Source organism: Passer montanus, unplaced genomic scaffold (assembly GCF_014805655.1).
Source record: "Passer montanus isolate IOZ18808 unplaced genomic scaffold, ASM1480565v1 scaffold68, whole genome shotgun sequence".
NCBI classification, from domain to species: Eukaryota; Metazoa; Chordata; class Aves; order Passeriformes; family Passeridae; genus Passer; species Passer montanus.
In genome coordinates, this window is record NW_024371926.1 from 1,520,931 (window position 1) to 1,536,032 (window position 15,102).

The following is a 15,102-nucleotide window of genomic DNA, read 5'->3' on the forward strand; positions in this document are numbered from 1 at the left end:
ATGCTACTCCTATGTGCCATCCTGCACTGGAATGAAAGCTGAGAAAGATGTTTTATTTCTTCCCATGCTGCCACTTGTACTGTCCTCAGAAGCAGATTTTACTGTCACATTTGATTTCACAAACACTATGCAGGCATCTCTTCAGCGAGTCACAAACTTGGCAGCATCCTGCAGATGGCATGGGAAAAGCAGCCCCAGCTCAGTGGTGCTTTTGTAATAGTTACTGGACACAGAAGTCTCCCACCTCCTTCACCCTCCTTCCCTCCCTCCCATCTCCACCAAGCTCAGTTGGAAAGGACTTGAGGGACCATGGCTCTCACCACCACTTCAGCCCCAAAATATGTGCATGAAAGTAGCTGAGCCACCCATGGGCTACCTGAAAGGCCCAGATTAACTGAAAAGATTCAGGGGAGATCCAGAGCAAGCAAGATCCAAAAAATTGTTAGAAAAATGAATGAAATTATATTCCAAAGATTACTGAATGTAAAGAAGCCAAAGTTCTGGCTCAGGATATCCCTGGAAGCAGACAATAGGGAAACACATTCATTATTTTCAGAAGAACCCAAAGTTGTGTGACTCAGGACATCCCTGGAAGCAGACAATAGGGAAACACATTCATTATTTTCATGTTCCTCCCCAACATCTGGTTTGGGCTATGGGTCAGCTAGGATGCTGAAGAGACAGGCACTTCTGCTGGCCCTACAGTGCCTTTTCCTCTGTTCCTCTTCTCTCCTGCATCACTGCATCTTTTGTGCTTCTCAAACTTCCCATTATTCCCAGATATTCTGCAAACAGTAAAAGCTCTTCTCAGACTTCTCTTCCACATTGTCACTTGACTCTTGAACTTGCTCTTCTACCCTCTTCATCTGGCCACTACAAATCTTACCTTTCAAGCACAGTGCTACTCCCTCCAGCCTCTTCTGAAATGCTTGTGCTGAAGGCTGGGCCAGTACCATCAATCCCAGTTCCTGCTGGTGTTTTCACTCCCTTGTCCCATCCTGGTTCCTTCTGCTTGTCTCTGGTTGGGCTCACTCTGTTCAGTGCCCTACTTCTGCTTGTATGTAGTGGCACACTAGGGAACTTCTGGCTGCATGATGTTGTGGAAGCTAGAAGTCCTTGTGGTTTCATAAAACAGCAATTAGATACATTCATGGAAGGAAAATCCCTCAAGGTCATCCCTACAGGGACCCACTCCTAGTTCAGCAAGACCACTTGAGACAAAACTTGCAGGTTGGAAGAATTCTTTGATCTGCATGGTTGCACACTTCCCCTGTTGCTCTCCCTTCTTCCTAGGTGTCCATTTCAGCCATTGTTCTCATCCACCAGAGCTCTTATTATCTTCTTGAGCTCCTTTATTGTCCTGTCATAAATGCTTGTCCAGGTGAAACTGCACATGTGACAGGTACCACACTGCAAATTTGCTACACACCCAAAAGCACACAATTTTTTTTCATCCAGCAGCATCTACAGAGCTGGGAAAGGCCTGGCTGGTACAATACACTTAATAAGATTAACTTCAAGTATTCATAACCATCTTTAAATCATTTTGCTGATTAGGCGTAGGCAGCTCTAACCTTCACATTCTTCCTAACACTATACCCAAGAGCCACATGGCTACAAACATATCCCTGCTGGCATGAAAATCATGGAGTATTGTGTGTTTCTCTGCATCCTGTCTGATACAGGGCACATTCCATTCTCCTAACAGAGGAGAAGGACATCTGAGTCAGCTTTGCAGGAACACTCCTTTGATTGCTGTGAGTTTTTCTGGCTAAAAGATTGGCTCAGGCACTCAGAGGTTTCCATATAGATCCCTACACACCCTGCAGAAAACTGGGATTAACCAAAGGTCCTCCCAAAAAAACAAGCTCATCAACTCTGTAGCACAGATAACTGGCTACTCTTGTGACTTTCTTCCTGGAAGAATTCATTCAATTAAATTTTTAAGTGCTAAAAGGAAAGCTTTTCAGCTCTCTTACAGCTGCCACAGGAATAGCATGGAGAGCTGCCATAGCTACTGCCTCTCCTGGACTGCTGCAGCTCCCAGTCCATCCATTTTCTGCCTTGGACAAAAATGAAAGGACAGGCAGGCAACCAGCCTGTGTGTGGTACCTGTGTACCCAAAATGTGGTCTGCTAGAGCTGTGCCTTCAACACAAAAATATTCAGGGATTCCCCACAGACAAAAAGTCTGCAGCACTGTCAGATAATCACCCAGCTGATCCCAGTTTGTAAAGGCAGGTGGATGAGTGGCCTCCTGGAGACTGCCCTGCCATCAGTAACCAAGAAGAGCATTAGGGTTCACCTGTACCAGTACATGAGCCTGGCTTAGGTCTGTCCCTTGTGCCAAGGCCAACTGGCACAGAACAACCTTTTAAACCTGCTTTGCCTCCAAACATGACAGACCTTGTCTGGGAAGATCCAGGCCAAGCCATGCCAAGAACTGTACAAACATAAGGCAGCAGTGATGTGATCAGGATTGTCCCCACTCCTCAGCACTAGCAGGGAAGATCTTTTGGGAACAGCTTACACTGTCAACTTTAGCTCCACTCCAGGAAAGGTGCCCTGTCCTCTGCACACCTTGCCCTGCACTTTCTTCTGCTCCATGCACACAGGATTTTGTTCTAAGCAGGTCCAGCAGGCACTGCACAGACCCTCAGACTGATGGCATGGCAGCACAAGGAAATAAAATGTGACCTGAAATAAAAATGATCATTCATATTTCAGTGTGTCTAAATTTTAATTTTTCATTAATCTTTACTAACGGCCCTGTAACTCAAAAATTCTAAGCAGACATCTAAGATTAATTACTCTGATACAATTCAATATTGAAGCATAAGCCCATTTCTGTCTTGTAGGTCAACTTTATAAATCATTAGCATTGCTATCCACCCATTGAACAGAACAGCCCTACTACTAGAAAGAGACATGATCAACAGAAATCTCCCAAATCAGTAGAAATTTTACCCCAAGTCTCTGCAGAGCTGCTCTTGCTGAGGGGATCCCCCTTCAGGGCACACTGCTGTTCCCCTTGGTTTGGCTGTGAGCAGCTTGCCCTGGCCTGGCTAGCACCTGACACAGCCTCCCCCATGCAAATCCACAACCTGCCCGTCTTAGTGCAGATGCAGAAGATTAAATTGCTGGCACATTTTCAGGACCCTGCCCTGGGAGAGAGGGACAGCAGTACTTCTGCAGGCACGCTCAGCAGCCTGGCCTGCCCTGTGCTTGCAGCTGAAACGCAAAGGGCTGAACAAAGTCTGCAATTAGTAGCAATTCAGACTCGTGGAAGGGCCCCTGAGGAAGCCAAGGAATGTGATTCAGTTTACAGGTGCCACTGCTGCTGCTCTTGGAGCAAACCAGGGCTTAAATTGTAAATTCCTGGTGAGAGGGCTGTGTGTCAGGGGAGCTGCAGTGCCTGGCATGCAGGCACGCTGGCAGGGGCAGCACTGCAGCAGCTCAAGCACGAGCTGGAGCTCACTGCAGCTGTGCCACTCTGCAGCTTTTGGACAAACATTTGTTAGAGATGTGGGAGAGACTAGCAGCACACCTCAGCTCAGCGCCTGGGGAACAGCAGAGTTAACACTGCTGTCATGAAAAGTCCAGGAGGAACCTGTCAGCCATTAGAAATGCCTCTGGCCAGCTTGGGTTACAGCAGCAGCATCACTTCCAGCTTGAGGCAAACCTTTTGGCCGCAATTCATGAAATCCACACGCTCTGAAGCAAGACACCGGGTGCTGTTACCAAACCCAGGTGCCATCACCAGCTCAGGGTCTCTTCCAGAGCTGCAGGAGCAGCAGCTGAACGCAGCAGGCGCCCAGGACAGCGAGCAGGCAGGCAGGACAGGGCACGATGCTGCAGCAGGACACCCTTCCATCAGCCAGGTACACAGGCACTGACTCACAGGAGGGCAGCCAGAGCCTGGCTGAATTCTCCCCAGAGCCACGTGTACTGGGTGGACCATGGCTACAGCATCTCACAACCACCTGCTCGGGTAAATGAAGGCTGGCTGGCTAACCAACACACCCTGAGTAATCTCTACATCCTTCAAGGCCGCCCAATACAAACAGCTGGCAACTCTGTCCCCTGTCAGTATTTGCTGTACCACAAATACTAACTGTGATCCTGGACTCCCTTATAACAACCAGGTTTTTTTTCTTCTCTGAGCTCCCAACCTGCAGCTTTTTTGTTCACTGGCAAGCGTGAAGTCAAATGAAAGAAAGTATTCAGGAACTTAAAAATGTCTTATAAATCACTCTTAAATATGATTTGCTCAATGAGGACAGCTGGGTGGATTGGAAGAGCCTAACAGTACTCTTTGTGTTCAATTTATTGCCGAAAATACCCTCAGGTAACAAAAAAGTAAATAAAATAACATTTACAAACAGGAACATGCTGCCTTTGTGAGAGCATGCTTGTAGCTGTGGGGACTTAAATCTCAAAATTAACACTCCATGGACAATGGGGAGACTCCAAGACAAGCTGCCAAGATGGTGTTATGACACTGGGCAGCTCTGCCACTGAAAACTGCCCACTTGAAAGCCTTGATGAATTTATGGATGGAATACATTCACTTGCAGGCTGAGCTCTCAAAATGACAACAGGCATTTCACACACAGACACACAGCATTGTGCCAGGACCAGGGCAAGCAGGACATGAAGGTGAGGGCACCTCATTGCCCCAGCAGGCAGAAACCAGCCACACACCCTGCACCACACACTCTGCTCTGGGAAGAGCTGCAAGGGCACCTGATACTCTCCATAAGCCAGAGCTCCAAGGTCTGGTAGCTGGCTGGGGCATTCAGCAGTCACTGTTGGGATTCTAATGCAGAAAGAGATAAAAGAGAGATACCTGGCCTCTGCTCCTTCTTTCCAAAAATGAGTCAGAGTAATTCCCCACGTGCTTGGGGAAAAGTGTCTCCTTTGACTAGGGAGGGCACTGAAACAGCAGAACAGCTGTAACTTCCCAGAGAGACCATCCTCAGCACCCAGCTGCCTCCTTCAGTAGGCAGCTAAGAAGCTCTTTGGAGGCAGAAATATGGAACAGGATTTCCATCAGGAAGATCCTGAGCCATACTTCTTCCAAGGCTGAATAACATCAACTTCAAAGTTCTTCCATCTCCCACCAGCTTCTTGTCGATAGGACATGAAAGGGTTAAAGACACCACTCCACTCATGACTACCATGGGAAAACTTTGTTCCAAATTCTCCATTTCATGCTGCTAGAAGACCAACAATCTTGAATTACCTTGTATTAAACAAGGCAGTTCTACAGGGCAGCTTGCATTTGCTTTTAAGTCCACTGCTTATCCAAGGCAGTCGACTAATGGACAACAGACAGACAAATTCCACTGCTCCTGGAGCACAGCTACTCCTGCAAGCATTACACAAGATGCTAATGACAAAATCTGCAGGCTTAATGCCAAGCATTAATTTATCTGAATCCTATCCTAAATGAAGATCAGAGCCAAGAGGGCATATGCTTTTCTTGCAGCATTTTTAAGAAGTGGAGAGTGAGAAACAGAGCATGAAGCAAAAACGGCAGCAGAGGATCCCCTCCAGGACACCGTGCTCACTTGCACTGTTATTTACATGTTTTTTCCCCTTGTACTCCCTGGACTGAAGGAAGGAAGGATGTTTCATAGGAAGGAAGCACTGGTGTGGCTGTACTGAGACAGGACCACACTGCTTCCCCCACCGTGCTGCTCCTTTCTACAGAGGAGGGAAAGAGTAGAGAATTCACATTTTCCCTCTCATCTTAATTAGCAGTAAGGAGAGGAAGCTAACCTCAGTCCAGCTCTGATTTCAAACAGGGTTAGTGTCCAAAGCTGGAGCAGGTTGCTCAGGACTGCATTAAGTTGTGAAAATCTCCAGGGTCTGAAATGCCCCAACCCCTTGGGCCTTGTTTCCTGTCAGAACAACCTCAGGGAGAAAATTACTTTCCTTTATGTTCAGTCAGAATTTACCATGCTGTCACTTTCTGCATCTGGAATGGGGCAATACCCAGCATCAGTTCAGACTGGTGGATGAATGGATTGAGAGCAGCGCTGCAGAGACAGACTTGGGGATATTGGTGGACAAAAATTAGACATGACCCAGAAATATGTGCTTGTAGCCTAGAAAGCCAACAGTGGTCCCAGGCTGCATCAAAAAAATTATGGTCAGCAGGCCAAGGGAAGTGATTTTCCTGCTCTGCTCTCATGAGACCCCACCTGGAGCACTACACCTGGAGTTCTGGTGTCCTCAGAAAGACTACAGTGGGTTCACAAGAGGCCACAAAAAAGAGCCAAGGGCTGTAATACTTCAGTGAAGAAGGGCTGAGAGAGTTGGGGTTGTTCAGTCTGGAAAAGAGGAGACTCTGTGGAGACCGCCTTTCAATATTTAAAGAGGATTTATAAGAAAGTCACAGACTTTTTACCCTTTACTGTAGTGATGGGATGTGGGCACTGGTTTCAAACTAAGAGAGTAGGTTAACATTGGATATTAGGAAGAAATTTTTTCTCGTGAAGGTGGTGAGTCACTGGCACAAGTTGCACAAAGAAGTGGATGCTCCATCCCAGGAAGTGTCCAAGGTTAAGTTGGACGGGGCTTTAGGCAACCTGGTCTAGTGAAATATCCATCTGAATGTCATGACACTTTAGACAGCATCTCACCCGTACTGAGCAGAAAAGAACAGCCTTCTCTTGATCTGCCTCACAGGCAGTCGCTGCCATTGCTTTGCTGAGCCTGTCCAGCTTGCTCCTGCCATTCTTGCTTTTGCAGAGAGAGATGCTCTGTGTGCCCCACCACTTCACATACAGCTGGGTTCCAAAGCAAGGACTGTGCTGAACTCTCAGCCACATGCCCCAGCAGTTGCAGCAGTCACTAGGGACACACAGGGCAGAGATTACTAAAAAAAGAAAAAATTGAAAGAAAAAAAAAAAAGAGAGAAAACCCACCCTGCTTTGCAGATCAGCTGAAAGCGTAGGCAGCTGAGGAAAAGTGAATGGAGATGATCTGTGTGTGAGGACTTGGGAGTGTGATCCTGTCGTAAGGCAGCCAGAGAAAGCAAGCTAGAGACTGGGGCTTGCCACTCCTGCTGCTGCAGGAGGGAAATGAGGGGCAGGTGACCCAGACCCAAGGAGTGCCACCTGGCAGTCAAGGCAGTCAGCAGGGCACAGCTGTTTCCCTGCACTCAGCAGTTGCTGTTTCCCTCTGCCTGCACCTCCAGCCAGCCTCACAGCCCAGCTCTCACACAGCAGCTACCAGCAGCCTGTTTGTGCTCTGTGCTCTGCAGGGTACACCCCAAAGAGCCTCCCCATCTTCCCATCTGCTGGAAAAGAGTTCCTCACCTCCACAGCTAGTAATGCTCCACTGCAGCACTGTTCCTGCAGTCACCTTCAAACACACACAATTTCACAGCTTCCCAAAGCACTGCTGATACTGCTGTTAATTCACAGCCCCTCTGACAGTGGTTACAAACAAAAGGAAAAGATCTATTCCAAACTGGGCTTCTTGCTCCCATGCTCTGCCCAATGCATAAAAGGTAACAGCCAGAGAATTTTAGAGCATATGCAGGCAGTTTACAATATACTAACAGCCAAAACTCACACAGAAACATCAACACCCACGTTACACAGGATACCTTTATGCAAGGACATTAGTCATACTCAGCAACATTAAAAACAATCTTCAAGAGCAGCTATACAGAACAGGATGCAGACAGAAGAGTGAGAGACTTCATTAGGAATTCTCAATTGCTTCAAGTTCAAATTCTCACCACAAAGCAGCAGTTATTTATTATCATCCAGGAATTATTGTTTTCCAGTAAAAACAGACATATTTCCAAATGATTCACACTACCTGAGAAATTAATGTTTTTGCAGCTCTGTTCCAGATCCTAGGTCAGGAATCTCCATTCTATTCCGGTAAATTCCACTAAGATATCACATGTAACAACAAGTTCTTGAAGAAGTTTCATCAGATTTTCCCTTTAAGGTAACCCACTGCACTCCCACGTGAGGCACAGGCACCTCAAAGGCACAAGCAGCTGAAAGTGCTGCAGTGGAATCAGATGATCAAGACAACCTTGGAGCCTCTGCAGCCTCGAAACATATCCTGTGATTTTCAAATCAATCCAGTGGGGAAGACACAAGCCAGTGCTGAACCTTAAGAGCCAGATAATGCTTCTAGAAGCAATTTTAATTAGTTCAGTTCTGAGAATGAACGTGTCTGACAGATTTTGCTGCAACACGTACGGAGGGTGCAGCACTGCAGCAAAAGCTGTCACTCCCATCTGAGCAGAGCTGTGCGGCATGCAGCACGGGTGGCAGGGCTGACGACACCAACCATCAGAACCACCCTTGCTGCACAGCCCAGAGCTACCTTGCTGCAAGCACTGCATCGCATGCAGCAACAGAGGAAAATGGGAAAAGTAAGCATTTAAGGTAAAGAGAAACATTCTTGAGCTAATTAAAGAGTTGCTTGAGCTTACGTTCATCGTGATCAGTCATGCAGAAAGACATTTTCAGCTTAGGATGAAGCTACCAATTTTAGAGGTCAATTAGAACACTGAAACACTTACACAAGAAGGAGGAACACAGGCCCTGCCATGTCACACAGCAACATGCTCCTTTTTTGCTCCCACACCACCTTTACCTACCCTGGCACTTGCACTTCCAGTGCAGGGTACTTGTTGTCACCTGCCCCAGGACCCTCAGGGGAGATGGAGCAGTCACTGGGTGACCTGCTACCTGCTGCCCACTGGCTCCCAGAGTGGGAGAGCTGCTGTCCTGGAGCAGAAGTGATGTGTGTCACCAGAAAGCACCTTCCTCAGCTGCCCCACAGGACTGCTGTGCCACGACACAGGTCAGGCAGCCCTCTCACATCACCTGCCTGCAGCCACAGATGCTTTCCTCTCCTACTGCACAGCCTGACACATGAGCCCCAAGCTCCAGTGGTTTTGTAATATTAACCACCAAAGCAGAATCCTACCAGGGCTAAGAAAGCCTTGGTTCTCATCTCCTGCTGCTCTGCTTTCTCAGAGGCATGCAGTGCACAATCAAGGATAGCCACAGCGCTATTTGCAAAGGATCTGAATGAAATCAGTCCTACTACTTCTGAGCCAAACAACCACAAATCCAAGCAAGGAACACAGGGTTTTTGTGGCAACAAAATCTTATTTAGATCAACGCCCCCTCCCCCCTCTCCAGGCATCAAGTTTGCAAGTTGAAATCACAAACCTCAAAACCGGCTGAGTTAATGAGTTAATTCAATACTAAGTAAGGTTTGATACTATGGCCTGGGCAGTACAGGTCAAACTATGACTTAAAAACCAATTAGCTAAGTAAATTCAGAACTAGAAATGTTTACATGCAGGGGCTTGTCCACCCAGTACTGATTAAAAATCGTTAAAGCCTACACTTTCCCCTTTGTGACTTGAAGCAGCTAAAGCACCACATTCCCCACAAACCAGGGCAGACAGCAAGGAGGAGTGATGAGGAAGTACCCACCCCTGACAGTGCACGTCCCCCACGACTTCACCCTGGAGCACTCAGGAGCCCACCTGTCAGAAGCAGACACAGAACCAGGCCAGCCTGCCTGCAGCCAGGGAGGACAGTGAGCACGGCTGGGCTGTGGACAGCTGTCCCCTGGCACACAGGGCAGGGCAGCGTGACAGCCATCACGTGCAGCAGGCCAAGGAGCAGCCATACGGAAGTTTCCAGCACACACAAAGTATTTACACACGTGAGACCAGCACACTTTGCTGGCCCATGTTCAATACAGCTGCTCAGAGCCCAGATGATAGGACTCTGAAGTTACTTTGTGAGGGGGATATTTGAGGTTTGCTCAATTCAATGAAGCTCTGACAAACAGGGCCAAAAAGATTGGGACTCAATAAACGTAGAAAATTTTCCACTGAAGTCCTCTAAACTTGATGTCTCTACTCCTCTGCCCAAACCTGGGCAGCACTTTGTACGAGCAGGAATTTTGCAAAGGTAGCACATCCAAACTCACTGTGAAAGCATGGTGGTGACAGAGACCTCAATGCAGACAGCAATGCTTAGATGCTTGAGGGATGCTATTACTGCACAAGTGACCTCACAAACTTTGGACCAGATCCTCAAACTTAAGTTTTATCATCATTTTCAGGTGGCCCTGCACTGTGCCTGCCTCCTTCTAGCTTCGTGGTCCCCTCCCTTGGCCAGGGTAAAGCAGCCCTGCAGCCAGGCTGGCAATCTGGCAGGGCTAAAGGGAGTGGGGGGAGCCTGGTGGTTAATTTTCACCCAGATCAACTCCTTGAACATGGCTGCATGGAGTTTTTGTCAGCTGGGGTAGGGTTAGAAAGGTCATTTGGAGGAGAAAGCGGATAGGACAAGGGGAAAGGCAAACCCACTTCCTCCAGTGCCCATCTGCACTGATGTAGCTCTTCCCAGATCCATGACTGGAGAGGATGTGAAAACTCATCTCTCCTCCAACTAGACAAGAGCAAGCAGACACTCTCATCTGCCCAAAGTCACACAGAAATAAACTTACCAGTTTATGTGTTCTTATACTTTATACCCGTGTATTGGCAACTTTGTCCCTAAGCAAGGAAGTGATACATTTCATTCCTGGGGTTATTGGGGTGGATCCTAAGGGGCTCTATTATGAGAAGAGACAAGACTGCAGAGCAGGCTGAGTGCTAAGTACAACATTAAAAACTCTTCTTTTTCTAAACACCCCTTTCTCCTTTCAGCCCATCACTCACAGGGTGCATTCACCTTTCTGGACTGGGTTTCTATGTGAAATTTAAATGTTCAGGAACACAAATGTTACATTTGCTGCACAACAAAATATTCTCAGCTTTCTTTTACAGAAAATGAAACAGAAACTGCCTGTGCACAGCATTCACGCCTCTGTGCATGCTGCTGTCACGCTTAGGTAAAGCTGTGCACCTGCATATCTTACTCCACCCTGGTGAGGGTTAAAGCACACAGGGCTGAGGCATCCTTACAAACCCTTATCTGCTCAGATTAGGGCCTCAGCAGGGGAAGATCACTGCCAAAACCTAAGACACCACCAGAGACACAAAAGCATTAAGGCCTGAATTGCCACATTCTGATGGCTGACATCCAATGCCACGCTTTATATTTGATCATTTCAAAAACACTGGTTTTCAGGCTGCTGAATCAACCCAAACCCCACCGACTTCACAGGAATGGCATGCCTGGCATGCCTTCTCAGTCAGGGTGGTTATGAAGGTTCCTAAATCTGGACAGTTAAGGGCAAATGGTTTGTGGGTTTTCCACCAAACTGACTCAGCCACCAGCTGTAAATCCAGAGAGATGTGACTGCCCACAGTGTGTGCAGTGAGTGATGCAGTCATCACCAGGAGAAGGCTGCCAGCCCCTGTTACCCTGGCAAACAGATGAGCTTGGACAGGGAGATAAATCACACCTTTGGTGGCTACCGAGGGAAGAGGAGATCAAGTTAAAAGACTAAAGCCCTCCAAAGATTCAGCCCATTGAAAGCAGAGAGAAAAACAGTATGGAAGGACAAAGCCAACCACCAGCTTTGGGAATGCAAGAAGTGCTGACAATAACACCTGCTCATCAGCTGCCACCAAGTATTTGAAAACATTCATGCTTTCTACTTCATGTGTGCATTACAAGGCAAAAAGTCTGAACAGCAGGCCTTAGACGTGTGAAGACATATTGAAGACGTATGTAACCATGCCATAACCATCACAAGGTTCTCCATTCCAACAAGTTTTAAGGGCTTCCATAACCTGCAGTCCACTAGTCAGTGTAAAACATATTACTGCTACAAATCATCACCCTCATAGGAATCTTCCAATAAAAACGACCTCCTAAAGAGATTATATGCTTCATTTTAGTGTAACAATTGTATCAAAATTGTCCTTCTTTGTCATTTCACTCAGTAATGCCAGCCATACTTTCTGGAAAACTCCCATGAGGAAAGAGGCCTCTGGTTCCTCACCAACTGCAGCCCACGGTGGGAAGGAAACCTTTCATGGAGGACATGCACAGCCTCAGAGTCCCTGGGTACAACACTCTGTAAGGTCATGCTCAAAGATGTAATCACCAATCCATTTGAACATACAAAATAATGTGACCTAGATTGCAAGGCATACTGGGCTTTTAAACATTATCATTCTTGTAACAGCCACATTTGAGTTCTTTTTTTAACACGAGTTATTTTTGCCTACAGTTCCTAGCCTCGTATTAAATAAAGAAAATCAGGAACTTCCTCTCAGTTGGGCAATTTTCAGAACACAGAGACAGCCGGAAGGCTAGTGAAAAGGCTACACTCTTGTAACTTATTCTTACTTCTTAGGAAGTCAGCACTGGTCAGATAGGCCGGTACCGGAGTGGAGAAACTTTACGACTTCACAGCATTATGAGGAAGCTGAGGCTGAAGAACTACTTAGATCATTAGTTAATGGGGACCTGATGACTCTTGAATTGTGCTGCTCTCCCACACTCCCTTTACCCCAACTCATTCCTTCCCCCAGGAACTTTTCAGACACATATCCAAGAGAAACACAGCAATCAGCTCCCCACGTCCTCCTCCTCCTTGCAGGGCTACAGAGGGCTGGCTGCCCTGAGCAGCCCCAGGCGTGCAGGCGCTGCCGCCGAGGGGGTCCCATGCCCAGGAGGGGTCTTGCCCTGCACAAGTATCACAGCATCGCTCCCTCGTGGGTCCTGGGGTGGGGATGTCAGCCTGGCAAGCACTGCCGACCGTTCTGTGCAGCCCTTACTGCTGCAGAGCCGATCCAGCGGAGGGATTACCCTCCTGCAAGTGCCGCAGATGCAAAGCAGCCACAGAGCACGCTGTCCCGGCCGAAACATGCCAGCTGGCTACTGGCTGCACACAGCGAGCAGAGCACGGAGCTGCTGGTTCTGTCCTCGCACAGACTGTAACGCTGGGGAACGACGCCTCCCCCCAATGTCCTGCAGGTCAGCAGATGCATACCTCTGCCATGAGGCTGCAGGCATGTGGGAAGTTACTGCATTTTTTCCCCTCTAAACACGGAATGCCACAGACGATTCCAGGTTGTAAAAATCCCCCTTGCCACTGTCATCACTGAGGCGAGAGGCGCTCACCCACCCCAGCGGCTCTCGATAAGCAACAAGCCCAACACACGCGGCAGCGGCGAGCGCTCCTTCCCCCGGCTTGCGTGGAACATTTTAACAGAGTTTACGCACCAGTTAAAACCTAACCTCACCGCACCTAACTCAAACGTGCTGATTAGTTGGGATGGTAAGTTTAACTTGTGTTTAATTGGTTTAAAGGCTTCAGATGTAGCATTACAAAGGGGAAAAAAATGCAGATATGCAATGGAAGCGCAATCACCAAGGACAACAAGCAAAGGTTTGCTGTGCCACCGGCCTCACATGCCAGCACATGGGACACCTGACAAAGCCTAATGAGGGAAGTTTCAGAAATTGCCGAAAGAGGCAAAGAAAAGTTTCACAATGCTCCATCAGTTAATTCCCTCACGACGGGGGACCAAAGAAGACTGAAGTGATTAACAAAGTCAGAGCATCAGAAAAGCATATATATAAAAGAACGTTATTAATTATACGATAAACGTGGGCGGGCTGGGAAAGAAGGGGGAATTCAGGAAAAATAAGAAACAGGAAAGGGAGTATGTGGCTGCAGCAAGAAAAAAAAAAAAAAAAAAGGTTATCCACAGAAAACGCGTTAAGGAAACGTCCAAAATCTCAACCAAACCCCAGCCAATGGGTTTAGGAACTTAACTGCGGGCAGCTCGCTACAGCGAGGAGCGGCGGGACCGTGCCCTTCCCGGGCGGGGACGGGCCGATCTCCGCTCAGGAAAGCGGCTGTTCCGGTCCCGTCGGAAGGAGCCCGACGGCGGCTCCATTTCCGAGCGGGAGCCGAGGCCCCGCGGGCGCCTCAGGGCCGGCTCCGCCGCGGGGGTCCCGCCGCCGCCGCCGCGACCCGGCCTTGAGGCACCCGCTCGCCCGCACGGGAAGCGACGGGAAAGGCGGCGGCGGTCAAAGACAAAGCGGATGCCTCAAATTCCTCCCCGCCCCGCCGGTCCGCGGCACTCCCCGCCCTCCGCCCGCTCATCGCCCACCTCTGCCTACCTGGGCAGCAGGAGCGGCCAGGCTTCGCGCCCTCCCAGCCCGGGCTTGGGCAGCCGCAGCCCGCGAGGGGCTCCGGGGCTCGGGCGGCGGGTGCGGGCGCTGACAATGAGGGGAGGGACGCGGTACCGGGCGGTGCTTGACGTCAGCGGGAGCGGGCGGGGGCTGCCGGCCCGGCCCGGCCGCCGTGCGGCTCCGCGGCGCCCGCCCCCGGCCCTCAGAGGGCGGGGAGGCCCCGGCCGCCATTTTGGGGGGGCCGGAGGGCTCTTGGGGCGGCGAGGGAAAGTTCCCGCAAGGCCCCGGCGCGGAGCTGGGCGGGGATGGTGGCGCGGATGGGCGCAGCCGAGGCGCTGCTTTCACGGGGGGTTCGTGCTCCAGAAGGACAAGCCCTTCTCCGGAGCTGCCGCTGCCTCGGTGGCGGGGCAGGCGGTGCCGGTCCCGGCTCGTTAAAAGCAGGGCAGAGCTCCAGGCCAGGCGGCGCAGCGAGGTTTTGTCCTCCTCTCCCGCCGCATCCCCCCTTTACTGCCATCTCTTGGAGGGTGTGGGACTTGGTGATCAGTCCAGCTGTGGTATCTGCAGCCCGGGACGGGAGCGGAGACAAGAGATGTCCCCCGACACTGACCGGGAAAGTTGCTCCCGGTGTGGCCGAGCAGAGCCCGGGGTGCCGGCCGGGGGTGACGCGGTGAGGGACACCGGGAGCTGCGTGCGCACCGCGCTCCCTGGCCCAGCTGGGTCCCCAGCAGATCTGGGATTGCCGGTGACAATTCCAGCCTCCCGCCAGGCAGCGGGACCGGCTCGGAGCCTGCTGGCCATTGTGGGACACCTGGGGAAAAGGGGAGCTGCCTCCTCGCCGTGTAACATCCCTCATTCCACTTGTCCTTTTCTCTACTTTTATCTGCAGCTTCCACTGACTGCACTAAGTCCCCATCATTAAGAATATTAAAGAAAAAAATTTCTTTATCTTAGAGCAGCCAGAGCTTCCTTATTTTTCCTCTACATCATTTCCTTTCCCT

The 15,102-nt window shown here is 49.6% G+C and overlaps 1 protein-coding gene across 2 annotated transcripts in view; it reads right to left on the reverse strand.

Moving 5' to 3' along the window:
- LUZP1 (leucine zipper protein 1) overlaps positions 1 to 14,225 on the reverse strand; it is a 32,139-nt gene extending 17,914 nt beyond the window's left edge. The window contains exon 1 of one of the 2 annotated variants that reach the window (XM_039729062.1): positions 14,093 to 14,225. The gene's annotated coding sequence lies outside the window, so the exon portion shown is untranslated. Of the gene's footprint in view, positions 1 to 7,838; positions 8,011 to 14,092 lie in introns of those variants that run through there. The other variant, XM_039729063.1, reaches the window with a different exon arrangement.
- Positions 14,226 to 15,102: the final 877 nt, after the last annotated feature.